Source organism: Lynx canadensis, chromosome D3 (genome assembly GCF_007474595.2).
Source record: "Lynx canadensis isolate LIC74 chromosome D3, mLynCan4.pri.v2, whole genome shotgun sequence".
Lineage (NCBI taxonomy): Eukaryota > Metazoa > Chordata > Mammalia > Carnivora > Felidae > Lynx > Lynx canadensis.
Window position 1 is genome coordinate 14,230,921 of NC_044314.2, and position 13,346 is coordinate 14,244,266.

A 13,346-nucleotide genomic window follows, 5' to 3' on the forward strand; every position below is an offset into this window, starting at 1 on the left:
TGCAGCCAAGCCTCCAGTGGCTCTCAAGAGGGCCAGATCAGGGCTCCCAGGCACCTGTAATAAGAACTCTTTGCCCTTCCCCCAACTTGAATGTCCCTTCGGAGAAAAGATCACAGTGTGCCTTCGGGGTCAGGTATGAGGATTATGTGGATAGTTGTTTCTCCAACCTGATCAACCTTGGACTCCATAGACGGTGTCCATGCAGCGGCTGGTCAGGATGACAGCCCAGATGCAGAACCAGCGGGGAACACGGTGTCCCCACCCTCCGTTCTGCTGGGAAGACGGCCGAGGCAAATCAAACAGGAAAAACGGCTGCATTTGTTCATAAGGGACAAGGAACATTTTGCTATTGAAGACCGGAGTGACTGTAGTGGCTTCTCCATTTGAAGGGCACTGGCATCACTCATTTCCACGGGAAAACGAATTCCCTCCTGCTCAGTGGAGCTGGGGGGACCGAAGATTTGCTGTCCCTGGCATTGGTCGTCACCTGAGGTGGGTGGCCTTGTGCTTAGGGGGCGTGTGGGAGCTTCTGGCTGAGCAGAGACAGGAGCAGGCCTGGAACTGAGTGGGGGCCCAGGGGGCAGCTACATTGTCTGAGAAATTACAGAACGGAGTCAAAGGGTAGGGGCAAAGGAAGTTCAGAAATGGAGAAGTACGGCCTTGGGAAAGAACTGGGGGGGGGGGGTGGCCACGATGGACAAGATGCAGATGCCGTGGAGAAAACTGCCCGGTGAGAAGTTTCCAACATGGGGGATTCACATCACTGATGTCATTTGTACCTTCTCCAGGTAATGATAATGAATATTTCTGAGGTACTTAGGCCGGGCCCGGTACACTAATTGGTTTATTTCTCAGAATGACCATTATGAAGTGGGTTCTATTAATATGCTCGTTTTGGGGGTGAGAGAGGGAAGCACAAAGGGGTTAAGTAACTTGCTCAAGATCACAAAGCCTTTAAGTGATGTGAAGCCCAAGTCTGAGCCCAGGGGCCCACCGTCTTGACCACAGAGCCGCATTCATTGCCCAGGCCTGCAGTTAGGCTACTGTGTACACACGCTTTGGGGGGCAGCGGGTTTGGGCAAGGGAGGCTAACTGGGCGCCTGGCTGGGGTAGCTCAGCAGAGAGATAAGAAGGGCTCTGAGGGGCAGGCCTAGGGGGTAGGCAAGCCAGGTAAGCAGGAGTTGGCCTTGAAGCAGGGCCAGATCTCCTGAGGCTGGGATGCACAGAGACCCTGGAAAGGTCCCCAGGAGGCAGCTTGGGCCACGTGAGTTTCCTCGATGGACTTTGGGATTTTGTGTCGTGCCTGACTAGACAAATAACATTATTAGAATTAACATTTTCCAGCTCTTAGATGTTTTTAAAATTCTACAAATGACATATTGCATTTTTTGCATCTTGCTTTTCAAACTTTTTTGCGATTCATCTGTATTATTGCATGAAGTCTATATTTGTTTTCACTGTTTACAGGATCCCACAGAACCAATGCCTATGCCAGAAATTACTTATCTATTCTATTGTTAATGGACACTTGGGTCGTTTCTACTTTGAGGCTATTTTGTGAAACAACGACCTGAGCCTGTTCGGTCATACATCCTGGTGCCTGTCTGCACAGATCTCTGTAGGGTGTTGGGATATTGTGATTTATAATAAGAAATATATGTTTAGTCTTTATCCTGTGACCAGCACAGAGCTCAGGAAACCCTTGGGATTTCCTAAGTGGTAAGAGTAATAAAGGTGTCTTTTGGTATGTTAATGAGGTGACTTGAGAAGTCCCTAGGTCACCTAAGGATGGGGGGGGTGGGGCGCTGGTTCCCAAGGGAACCAACCAAATGCTAAGAGGGTTGGCACTTTCAGTCCCACCCTCACCACCTTCTCCCCTCTGGGGAGGGGGAGGGGTGGAAGTTGATTCAATCACCAATGACCAATGATTTCATCAATCATGCCTATGTAATGAGGCCTCCATAAAAACCCAAAAGGAGAGGGTTCTGAGAGCTTCTGGGTTGGTGAACACGAGGAGGTGCTCCTGGAGAGGGCATGGAAGTTCCACACCTCTTCTCCATACCTTGCCCTATGAATTTCTTCCTTCCATCTGGCTGTTCCTGAGTGACATCCTTTTATAATAAACTGGCAATCTATGAGTAAAATGTTTCCCTGAGTTCTGTGGGCTGTTGTAGCAAATTAATGACTCCAAGGAGGGGGTCATGGAAACCTCTGATTTACAGCCCATTGGTCAGAAGAACCAGGTAACATCTTGGACTTGTGGTTGGTGTTGGAAGGGACGGGGGCAGTCTTGTGGGACTGAGCCTTTAGCCTGTGGGATCTGGTGTGGGAGATTTGCTTGGTGTGGGGGTAAAAAAAAACCCCACATCAGAACTGGTGTCAGAATCACAGTTGTAGTCCTGGTAGTAAGATATCTAGGTCATAGGGGACACATACCTCACACTTGGTCATAGAATGCCAAACTGTTCTCCAAGGTCCCTACCCCTGGTTCATTCCCACCAACAGTGTCTGTGCCTTTCTTTGTCGACAATTGGTATTATTAGAACTGCTCAAATTTTACCAATATGCCGGGTACGTAAGCATATATCATTATGGCTTTCCTTTGCAGGTTCTTGATGAAAAATGACATTGGGTAGCTTTCCCCCTGTTTATCAACTATTTGGATTTTCTCTTTTGTGAAGAGCTTGTTGGAGTGTCTTGCTTATATTTAAAATTTGCTCTTTTTCTTATTTTCTTACTGCCAAAAGTCCTTCATGTATTTTGAATACTATGTTGTATTTACATGTATTTCAAACATTGTCTCCCACTCTGTGGTTTTCTTTTGTCCTCTCTTTATGGTGTCTTCGGATGAAGAGAAGTCATTGAATCTACCAGTCTTTTCCTTATGGTTAGTGCCTGTTGTTTCTTCTGTATGAAATCCTTCCCGATTCCAAGGTCATGAGAATATTCTGCTTTATTATTGTTTAAAAGTGTTATCATCTCATACATTTTCAACCAGTTATCTTGTTTTCAGCCACACCTTCCTTCTTTCAGAAGCTCCAGGTGCCTGACCTTCCTGAGATTCTGAAACACCAACAGATCTGCTTCTTGGTTTCGCCCAATACCATGAAGGTTTCAACTTTCTCTGATCGGTTCTTAGTTACTGGTCATCTATCTACTTTTCAGGCTTCCAAAATGTTGGTACTTTCACCTTCTTTCCCTGTTATCTTCGTCCCTATGGTTTTTTTTCTGGGTGTTTGTGCATGCATACAATTTTCCTGTGACATTAGTGGGGTCTCAGGAGAGATAGGCAATAAATGTTAGTGTTCAAATTTCCACGTTCAATCAGAAGTCACAGCAGCATTGCTAATAAAGCAGGCAAAATTGGAAACAATCTAAATAAATAAATAAATAAAGTATGGTAGGTCCATGCAGTGGAATAGCATGTACCATGGACAACATTGTGTTACATAGAAGCAGGCCAGTGAGGTAGTTAAGGGCATAAGACTCTGACACTCACCAGCTGTGTACCTCTCCGTCCCTCAGTTTTCCCATCTGTAAAATGGGATAATTGTATGTAGGGATGTTGTGAGGATTAAGAGTTAATATATGTAAAGAAAGATGAACAACTGTAGGTATATAGTCAGAAGTACATAAAGGTGATTATTGTTTAAAAAAAAAAAGAGAGAGATTTTTTTGTTACTAATAAAAGAATGAAGTGGATTTATACCCAGAAGAATGGCAATCTCTCCAAGGTATTTTATTAAGTTTAAAAAAGCAGCAAGGTGAAAACCAGTATGTATAAGAGAAAAATAAAATACCTGTAAGAAAAACAGTGTGATCATTTTTTAAAAAGAACTAATGTGCATACATATATGTGCTGAACATTTCTGAAAGGATACTGTAGAACTGTTAAGAGAGGTTTTCTTGGAGTAGAAGGCAAAAGGGACCTTATTTAATGTCTTTTGGTACTCTTTGATTTTTGTCTTTTATCATGTGTTTTACTGTTATAATTAAAAACAAGCAGATTAAAATGTAGATAATTGTTTTAGCTGGAGGTTAGTTACAGTATTTCTACTTTTATGTATGTTTGAAATTTTCCAGAGTAAAAAACTTCTTAAATAAATTAAAGCAACAAGTATCTTCATCAGACATTCTGCAAAATCCAGTGTTGAATATTTGGATGGCGTGAAATAATGCCTTGAAGAAAGCTTCCTTGTCAAGCTACATAGGGACATTCCCATGGAGGCAGACAGGAGCCATATCGTAGAGAACCAGTTATTCTAGAAGAAAGCTACTGAGGTCATAGTATGATTGTAGGATAATTTTTAAAAACTATTTTGAAAAATGTCTAGGCCCTAAAATGTTTTCTAGAGATCCTGGTGTTCAATTTCAGGAGCCCATCAAAGACAGCCTTTTTAGGGAACCCCTAGCTTTGTCTATAGTTAACTATGGACACAATGACCTTCCATCTGAGTGAGAACACAGATTAACTTCTCAATTCCCACAGAAGGTTATTGACCCTACCACCTGCTTACTTGGTTTCCAAATTATATGCACCAACCCTTGTGCAGCAAAATATAGGATCAAGCGATGTATACTCTCACCAATAGGTTCAACTTAAACTATCGTTTACCCAGCTCATCGCGCTGGATGGGAAAGGTGGTCAACCCAGATGATTGCCTATGTAGCATGTGCGTTCCATTTATTCCTGTAAGTATTCGGAATTTCCTTTGATCAGATTAGAACACCAGAAGCCTTGATACTTGAACTAAATCTGATTAGCTCCACATAAGATTATCTAATGCTGCTATGAGAAACGGCCACATGAAATTTATTTCTGCTCTTGCTATAAAATGATGTTCACGATACCACCCATATAACCCCCTCTGAAAAGTTTATTTCGGAAATTAGAGCCCAGAAAATTTTCCTATACCACTATGGAACTGAAAAGATTTCTTCCAGTACTGAAAATCACATAATTTAAGCATTTCTCTCATTTTCTCAAGCTCTTGGGAAGCTTGGATCCATGGCTCAATCACAGCAGCTCTGTTAACCAGAATAACGCGCTTGTATTCTCCTTTATTTTCCATTTCTAAATTTTGTGTGCGTCTGTTATTGTCTCTCTGCATTATTTAGCAGATCTCTTCAAAAGTTTAATAGATTATATCCCACACGGGTACACATTTCTTTGGGCAACTGGGAACTTGATCTCTTTCTTCTGGTAGGATAATTAGAAATGGTTTCACGAAGACACGGCACTTGAACCAAATCTTTGGGGATAGGAAGCTCTGACAAATTCTAGCAGAAGAAACAGTGTGAGTAAAGAAGTGACGGAAGGGGGGCGCCTGGGTGGCGCAGTCGGTTGAGCGTCCGACTTCAGCCAGGTCACGATCTCGCGGTCCGTGAGTTCGAGCCCCGCGTCGGGCTCTGGGCTGATGGCTCAGAGCCTGGAGCCTGTTTCCGATTCTGTGTCTCCCTCTCTCTCTGCCCCTCCCCCGTTCATGCTCTGTCTCTCTCTGTCTCAAAAATAAATAAAAAAACGTTGAAAAAAAAAAAAAAAAAGAAGTGACGGAAGGAATGCACAGCCCATATTTGGGAAATGGTAGGATTTGCTTTGGTCAAGGCATGAGGTATAAGAGATGAATGGAAACCGAACTGAAAGATGGCTACACCATCTCAGTAGAAACTCTGTAGGAACTCACACATTAGGCATTACAGCATAAGAGAAGGATTTTTTTTTCCCAAAATAAGGGAAACTATTGTATATATTTCAGGCAGAGCATAGATACTATCAAGACAAAGTATAAAGACCAAAGAAAAAGAACAGGACTGCCACAGCACGGTCCCAGCTGATGTGGCTTTGAAATGGGACTAAAAGCCCCTACGGAGGGCCCGGAAAGAACACGGAAGAAGAGAGTGGCATCGAGCCTACAGGCCAGCGGCCAGGCTCTCTCCCAAATTCTGCTGCTATGGATGTTTAAGTCATTCTTTTCTTTAGGAGTCCCTTGGTCAACATAAATCAAACAATATCACACACTTAACCATGGCATTGAAATGGACTCTTGCCTGATAATTCATGAGGGAAGGTCTTTTGTTTCTGATTTGTTTCAACAGAAGAATTCCAGCCAATAACTTCAGAAAGTTTAATAATTACCATTTTGCCACTTTGAAATAGTGGATCTAGGCTACACTCATCGGTGAATGCTGCCAAATATCAGGCGAGCCTTTGAGGGCAGGAAAGGGTAGCATGTCCCCAAGAGAAAGCACATCTAAAGATGAAAGGCTTCCTAATGGAGTGATCAGTCTGACCCGCTGGCTGATCTAGGACAGACAGGCATTGGGAAACCTGGGATTGGCAGAAATAACACACCTCGTGACAAGAAACAATAGTTGGGTGCACCACCACCTAGGAAGAATGCTTGCCTAAAATAATTGAACCTGAATCTAATCACAACTCAAGACGTAAATATCATTTTACAGGAGAAACAGTTGGAGGAGAAACTGGTTAAATGACACCCTGAGGCAGCGACCAGCCAAATCTAAAATGTGCAAATTCTACAGGACAAATAACCCATTTTCAAACAGATCAGTGGCATTATTTAAAAAAGTGTGCAACAGAATCGAATAAAAGGGGTTAAGAAACATTCAAATCGAATGCAATGTATGGATCTTCTTTGGGTCTCAACCCGAATAAACCAACCTTGAAACGACATTTTTAAGACAAAGAAGTTTGAAGAGTACGTGAAGTCAAGGAATTATGGCAAAATTTTTAGGATAGTGCCATGCTGGTTATCTTAAAAAAAAAAAAAACAAACAAAACATCCTTATCAGGTAGGGAGGCACACTGAAATATTCACCTACCGGTGAAATCATATGATGTTTAGGATTTACTTCAAAACACTCCAGAAAAAAAATCAAGGGGATAGGTGAAGTAAGATTTGTAAGATATTGGTAACTATTGAAGCTGGGTGGTGAGTACATGGGGGGTTCATATATTCATCTTTTTACTTCTGCACATGTTAGAATATTTCTGTCTTACAGAGATGCTTGTTTTAACAGACTCCTTATAGTGACTAGTTTGAAAAACCTTTCTATATTTGTTTTGTAATTGATGAGAGAAAAGGGTCGTTTTCACATATGGTATGTGAATTCGGACAGAGATGATAAAGGGACTAAGTACATTATTTTACCTACTATAAAATGGCACTTTTCTGTACTTATGGTTTGTGGAGATCAGAGATAAATACCTTTCGTGACTCTGAGAAAGAAAAAAATTTTTGAACTAAATTATCTCCTGGCTTCCACTGCACACATCCTTGTAAGCATCAAGGCCATAGTACCCTCCGTGAGCCAAGGGAAGACTGGCTCCTCTCCCCAGCTTATCTGATTGACAGCATAACCCAAAAGGCCTGGACCACACACAGCAACAAGCCCCATATGCCAGCGTGGATTCCTCAGGCTGAAACCCGGTCTGTTAAAAGGTTCCCGCCAGATACTGATGAGCCGACTAAAAAATGTGTTCATCTATTTAGTCTCTTGGTCAGCAAAATTGTTTTTCACGTTTATTCATTTTTGAGAGACAGAGAGAGACAAGAGCACGAGAGAGGGAGGGGCAGAGAGGGAGACACAGAATCCAAAGCAGGCTCCAGGCTCCGAGCCATCAGCACACAGCCTGACGCGGGGCTAGAACTCACAAGCCATGAGATCATGACCTGAGCCGAAGTTGGACGCTTAACCGACTGAGCCACCCAGGCACCCCTCTTGGTCAGCAAATATAACAGAGGATTGCTTGTGTGTATTTTAAGAGTGCAAGTCTTTAAACGAATAGCTTATCTCCTAACTCAGATCTCCTCCTCCTCCTCACCTCCATTATCATCACAATCATGCTTATTCTGAAATGGTCAAATGGGAGAACATTGTAGGAGACGGAGCCAGTTACCTACTATATAGGAAGAACAGGTGCCCAAAAAGAATGATAGGCAGAGTTCAGCACCGACAAAACGTTCCTGTTATCTTGAGGACAGATCCTGTTCATCCTCCGTGGTAGATGTTGGAATGTACCCAGATCCCATTTAGAATTAAAGAACTAGATTGTCAGCCGCCGGAAATATTGCCAGCAGGTGGCCCTCAGCTGTCATCCCCCTTGAGGAATTACCTTGCCTGAAAACAGTTATTGTGCCCCAGAGAACCCCACTTCCTGGGAAGCCAATGAGTGGTTGACTCAGGAGTATAAAGGCCTTGGCCCCTCAGTGTAAGACAAATCTGAAAAGCCAGGCCAGCTTCTGAGCTCCCCATGGGGTTGGCTGAAGCCCGCCTTCTCTGGTCTAGTCCCGCTTCCTTCCTTCCTCTTCCCCAGGTGCTGATCTTGAGAATACTCCCTACCAAACTTCAGCGGCTGATCTCCATCTCAGAGTGTGCTTCCCAGAGAACCCAACCTGGGACACCTCCAATGACACCACTCCAGAAGAGTTAGACAGATGCCCTCAAAGGAGCCATCTTCCTGTCCCCAGCTATTGTTAGGAGATGTGAAGCCACGTCTAACTCCTGCCTCGTTCTGCCTTCTCAGGCCACTCATAGATAGGTGGCTGAGAGAAGGGAAGGAGAAATCAAGTCACTGATACTCACTGCCCAGGAACGACCACCACGCGTCTCACAGAAAGGCGTTGGAGATGCCATTGTTGCCAACATCTCAATTAACAACATCTTCGCTGAAATTACTTTTTGGCCTAAATCACTTGGATACAAAGAATATTAAATGGTTGCCTTGCTCAAAAGTATTTATTATGGAAATAATGTTATTCCTTCTGCTACCCCCCCTCCCCCCCCAGGTAGACCACATACGTACTGGGGCGAGAAGAGCAGGCGTCTCCTCCCAGGACAAAAGACAAGCACGGGACCAGAAGTGTCTGTCTTAAATGCCACTGGCTCCATGGGTCTTGCTTCTTGTGTTCACCGCTGTGCCTGGCACAGAACCTGGCACTCGATAGGAGTGCCTTATGAAGGATTCACTTAATTCAAGAGAGAAAGAAGGAGAGATCCCATCTTTGCCATGAACCTCTTATTGGCGCCCTGACCAGGATGTCGTATATTCTAACCTGGAACCTTGAGCTCTTTGCTGGAAGCTATTCTATGTTCCTCTTTGTCTCCCTGCTCCCTGTCAATGAGTCTGGTACACAGTAGGTGCTCCGGAAGGTATGACTTGAGTGAATGAAAGAAAGTTCTGCAGATCAAGGGTAGTGTGTAATCACCTATTGCTGGGTAACAACCAACATCAAATCTTAGCAGCTCCAATGGCCACCATTACCTGCTCACCATTCTGGGCTCAGCTGGGCAGTCCTCTGGGGGGTTACTCATGAAGCTATAGGGTCTGAGAAGGCCTCATGCAAATGTCTGGGGCTTCCAGCCAGGGAGCCTCAGTTCTCTTCCATATGACATCTCTGGCAGACAAGGATAGACGCCCATGTAGCTGTGCTTCTGAAGCCTCTGCCTGGGTCACCTGTGCTGGTGCACACAGGCCAGTGTGAGCCACTGGGAGGAGACGACCCAGGTCCTAGATGCAGGGAGGAGAGATTTATTAGAGGCCACCAATCACGTCACCTCTCATGACCTACCATGGGCACATCATCCCAGGTTTAGCCACTTGGGGCCAGAATTCTGGAAGAATTATTCTTCCAGGGGTTCCCAGGTGACTGGATCTTGGATTTAGGTATTTCAGAAGCAGTAAAACAACAACATAACAACTCGGGAATAGTCGGGCAAAACCCTGCAGAGGATCTACGTGCACACGCCCACAGTGGCAGCAGGTACAGATGGCCTGGGGTGGGAGTTGCCACAATGGTGGCCTGGACAACCTCCTCCTCTGAACTTAGCTCAGGAGTTCCATCCCCTCCTGAACCTCTAGGGGTAGCGGGCCTGGCCACCTAGATTGGCGGCTGGGGGCAACTATGCCAACAACTAGGCCTGGGGGCAGGAAGCCGTGAATGAAGGGATCAGAAGAAGAGGTGCGGGGACAGTTCTGGGAGCTGGAACCAGAAAGGTCTCAGCCATACCCTTGGCTGCTGAATTGGTCAGCCGAGGACACTGGCTGCTCTCCAACCCCCATATACCCCAGTGCTTGGCCCACCGTGTACCCTGGAACCTCAGAGCTCGGCACCCAGGTCCTCTCTCCACTCATCTTTTGGAACCCCTGTCATGCTCTGAGTAATTAGTAAAATTAGTTTGCCATAATTATACCATTTCTCTTCTCATCGCCTTCAACATGGCAGAAACATTTATGCGAAGTGGGAATGTTATCAATAATCAAGTATTTATATAACATCTGCTGTGAGACAAAAACCAACTGAATTAAGGTTTTCCAAGGTGAACTATTTCAATTCCTGAGACTTCCAGAACTCTCAGACCCTAGGTGGGAAGTGATTTATTTAGGAGGCATGGGGAGAGAAATGTCTGTGGCTAGTGATAAACCTTTGGGGTAGAGGTGAATGCATGTTTGCATGGGTCACAAGTTAAGGATGATTTAGGATCAGGACAGAATGACCCGGGGTTAGTTATGCAGAGATCTGTTTATTCCTGTGCAGGTTTTCAGGTTCTTTGAAGCAGTGTGGTCCACAGGAGGAAGAAAAGAGGCAGGAGACACCCCCACCCACCCACCCAACGCAATCCCTCAAAGTAAGGTACATTTACAGGTGCCACATTTATAGGACTCCAACATATTTTGGGGAAAGGCAATACAACCAACAACACCAGCCTCCCCCATAGGCCACATGTCTGGGAAAATCTTTTCTTCTGTAGCAATTGGGAAGAGGGATGCTGAGAGGCTCGGAGCCCCATCTAAGATTTGGCCCAGAAGTCTCTGAAATCTTGGGGAAAAAAACTGGCCCCCAATTCTAAAGCTTTAGTGGTTCTCCATTGTGCTGACTTCCAACTAGAGTCTAGAAGTCACCTTTGGAGGTGCAGTTAATTCATTTGCTTTGGGAAAAATACACTGATACCCGTTATATATATGCAAACTAAGGCAAGTATCCTGTTCTGAAATAGGATGACTCAAGGTAAAGGCATTTCTTGTAATAGAAAAGTCTGTCTTCATTAATTTGCAGAGTGTTTCTGGGGGAAACTCTTTCTGGGGGAAAGTCAGGCCTGGATTCTGGGTAGGGCAAAAACGGTTTCAAGGGCCTTCCTTCGGTTGGGGTGGGGACGGGAGAGGCGGATGGCGGGTGGGAGTTGTAGGCTGTGCAATCTGGAGCCAGGCTGGAGGCTAAGGAGCAAGTTACCCCGAAGCCGCAGTGGTGTGCAGGAGCTAGCTGTGTGGACTTCCGACAAATGGTAAAATTGTCATGAATTTTGCAAGCTAGTTGGTAGGCATGGCCGTCATTAAAAATTAAATTACGAGGCCACTTGGGTGGCTCAGTCAGTTAAGCGTCCAACTCTGGATTTTGCTCAGGTCACGATCTCATGGTTTGTGAGTTTGAGCCCCGCATGAGGCTCCGCGCTTGGGATTCTCTCTCTCTTCCTCTCTCTCTGCCCCTCCCCTGCTCCTGCTCTCTCTCTCTCTCTCTCTCAAAAAATAAATAAATAAACTTTAAAAATTAAATTATGTCAACTGACATTTAATAAGTGATATTAAAAATAGAGTTAACAAATACTCAAGCTCATTGCTTCTTAATTATTTTACGACATTTTCTATTACCTGTACTGTTGAGGGCTATCGTGTCAGTTGGTGGAAATTCTTTGGACGTCGCACCACTGCGCATCTCTTCCCAACTCCCCTCGATGAAATCAGCCACGGCGGCGGGGTATTTACACCACAGGAAGCACACACACTAGGAATCAAACTCGTCTAGCCGGTTGCTAAGCACTTACCGACACACTTCGTGCAGGGGACACTGTGGAGGTTCTGGGAGTCATCCGGTTTCCAACACCGCTTGCCTCTTCCGTGCTGGAAAAATGGAATTAAGGAGCAGGCTAGTGCCAAAGCCCAGGGCAAACCAACGTGGAGGAGCCCAGCAGCCCGGGCAAGCAGGTGACAAGGTGGCAGGAAGGGACGTGTAAACGGGGTGCAGCTCAATCCAGACAGCGGCACCTCTAAGGACTTGTGCGCCACATAAGCTCAGTGCTAGCAGCTGAGTGCTGCTGGCCCAGCTCCCTTCCGAGGCCCCCAAATTAAAAAGAACATATCAACATGGCTCATGGATTCTCAGAAACAGTCTCAGAAGGGAACCCGAGAAAGGGCCGAGTTTCCCCTCATCCCAAAGGCAGGGGCTCCCACTGTTGTTTTCAGGGAGCGTGACAGCTTCTCAGTTGCAGAAGGCCAACTGCAGTCTTTCCTATAGGCTTTCTCAGGACCTACAGTGATCTCCTGTGCCCACGACTCTCCAAGGGGTGCCATTTGTAGCATTTCCCAAAGTTAGCTGTGCACAAAGTATCTCAGAGGCCAGGGCTCCACAAAGACAAACTTTGGAAAGCTCAAAACCAGCCACGTGGACATCATGGAAAACGACCTGGCCAGCCAGGCGTTTTCCAACCCCAGCATAGCTCAGTGATCCCGAAAAAAGGAAATGCTTATTATTTTCCCACTCATGATTGTGCTCAGGAGGAGCCCGCCCTCAGACCCCTTCCTCCTCACTCCATCCCCCAACGTATACAACGGGAAGGAATCTTCGTGCAATGATCTAATACGGGAGAACAAACAGCAGAATACTGGCAATCCCATTGGGTGGCCAGAAAACTTCAGTGAGGGCCAGGGTGGTGAAATTTAGCAAACAAAAATATAGTTATATTTTTTTTAAGTATAGCTCAGTTAAATTTACATTTCAGCTAAGCAAGGAATACTTTTTAATATCTGCATGTTCCGTGCAATATTGGGGACGTACAAATGCTAACAACATATTTGTTGTTTTCCTGGACATTTAAGTGGGCATCCCGTATTTTCCTGGGACCACAAGTGAGGGCGGGGTTTTGGGGGTCAGATCTGGTGGGACTGTGAGTTTGGCCACCTAATTGGTAACATGAGTAAGGTTAGCAACCTCTTTGACCCTCAGTTTCCCAGTGATGAGTAATTATGAGAGGTAGTATTTCTTTCACAGGTCGGTGGGTAGGATTTGAAAGTTCATAAATGGACTCCAGCATGAACTATTAGCACATCGTCGTTGCTTAACCACTGTTGGTTCCACTCTATCCTCACACTGTTCTCTTTTATTGGGGTTAATTGCTGAGGAAACACATAATTTTGCTGGACTCCTGAAGGTTATCATGAGTCACAGAGCCACTTTGTGAGACTTTCCCTGCCTACCTTTCAGCTTCTTTGGGGCTTTGGTAGTTCAGGGTCAGGACCTGACTGACAGTTGCCTTCTCATTATTCCCAGGAT

General features: G+C 45.1%; 1 long non-coding RNA gene across 1 annotated transcript in view; it reads right to left on the bottom strand.

The window, feature by feature from the left end:
- Positions 1 to 13,346, bottom strand: part of LOC115498841 — a 39,383-nt gene that overhangs the window by 19,978 nt on the left and 6,059 nt on the right. Inside the window, exon 2 of the long non-coding RNA XR_004344283.1 lies at positions 11,842 to 11,917. This is a non-coding gene — a long non-coding RNA (uncharacterized LOC115498841). The remainder of the gene's footprint in view (positions 1 to 11,841; positions 11,918 to 13,346) is intronic.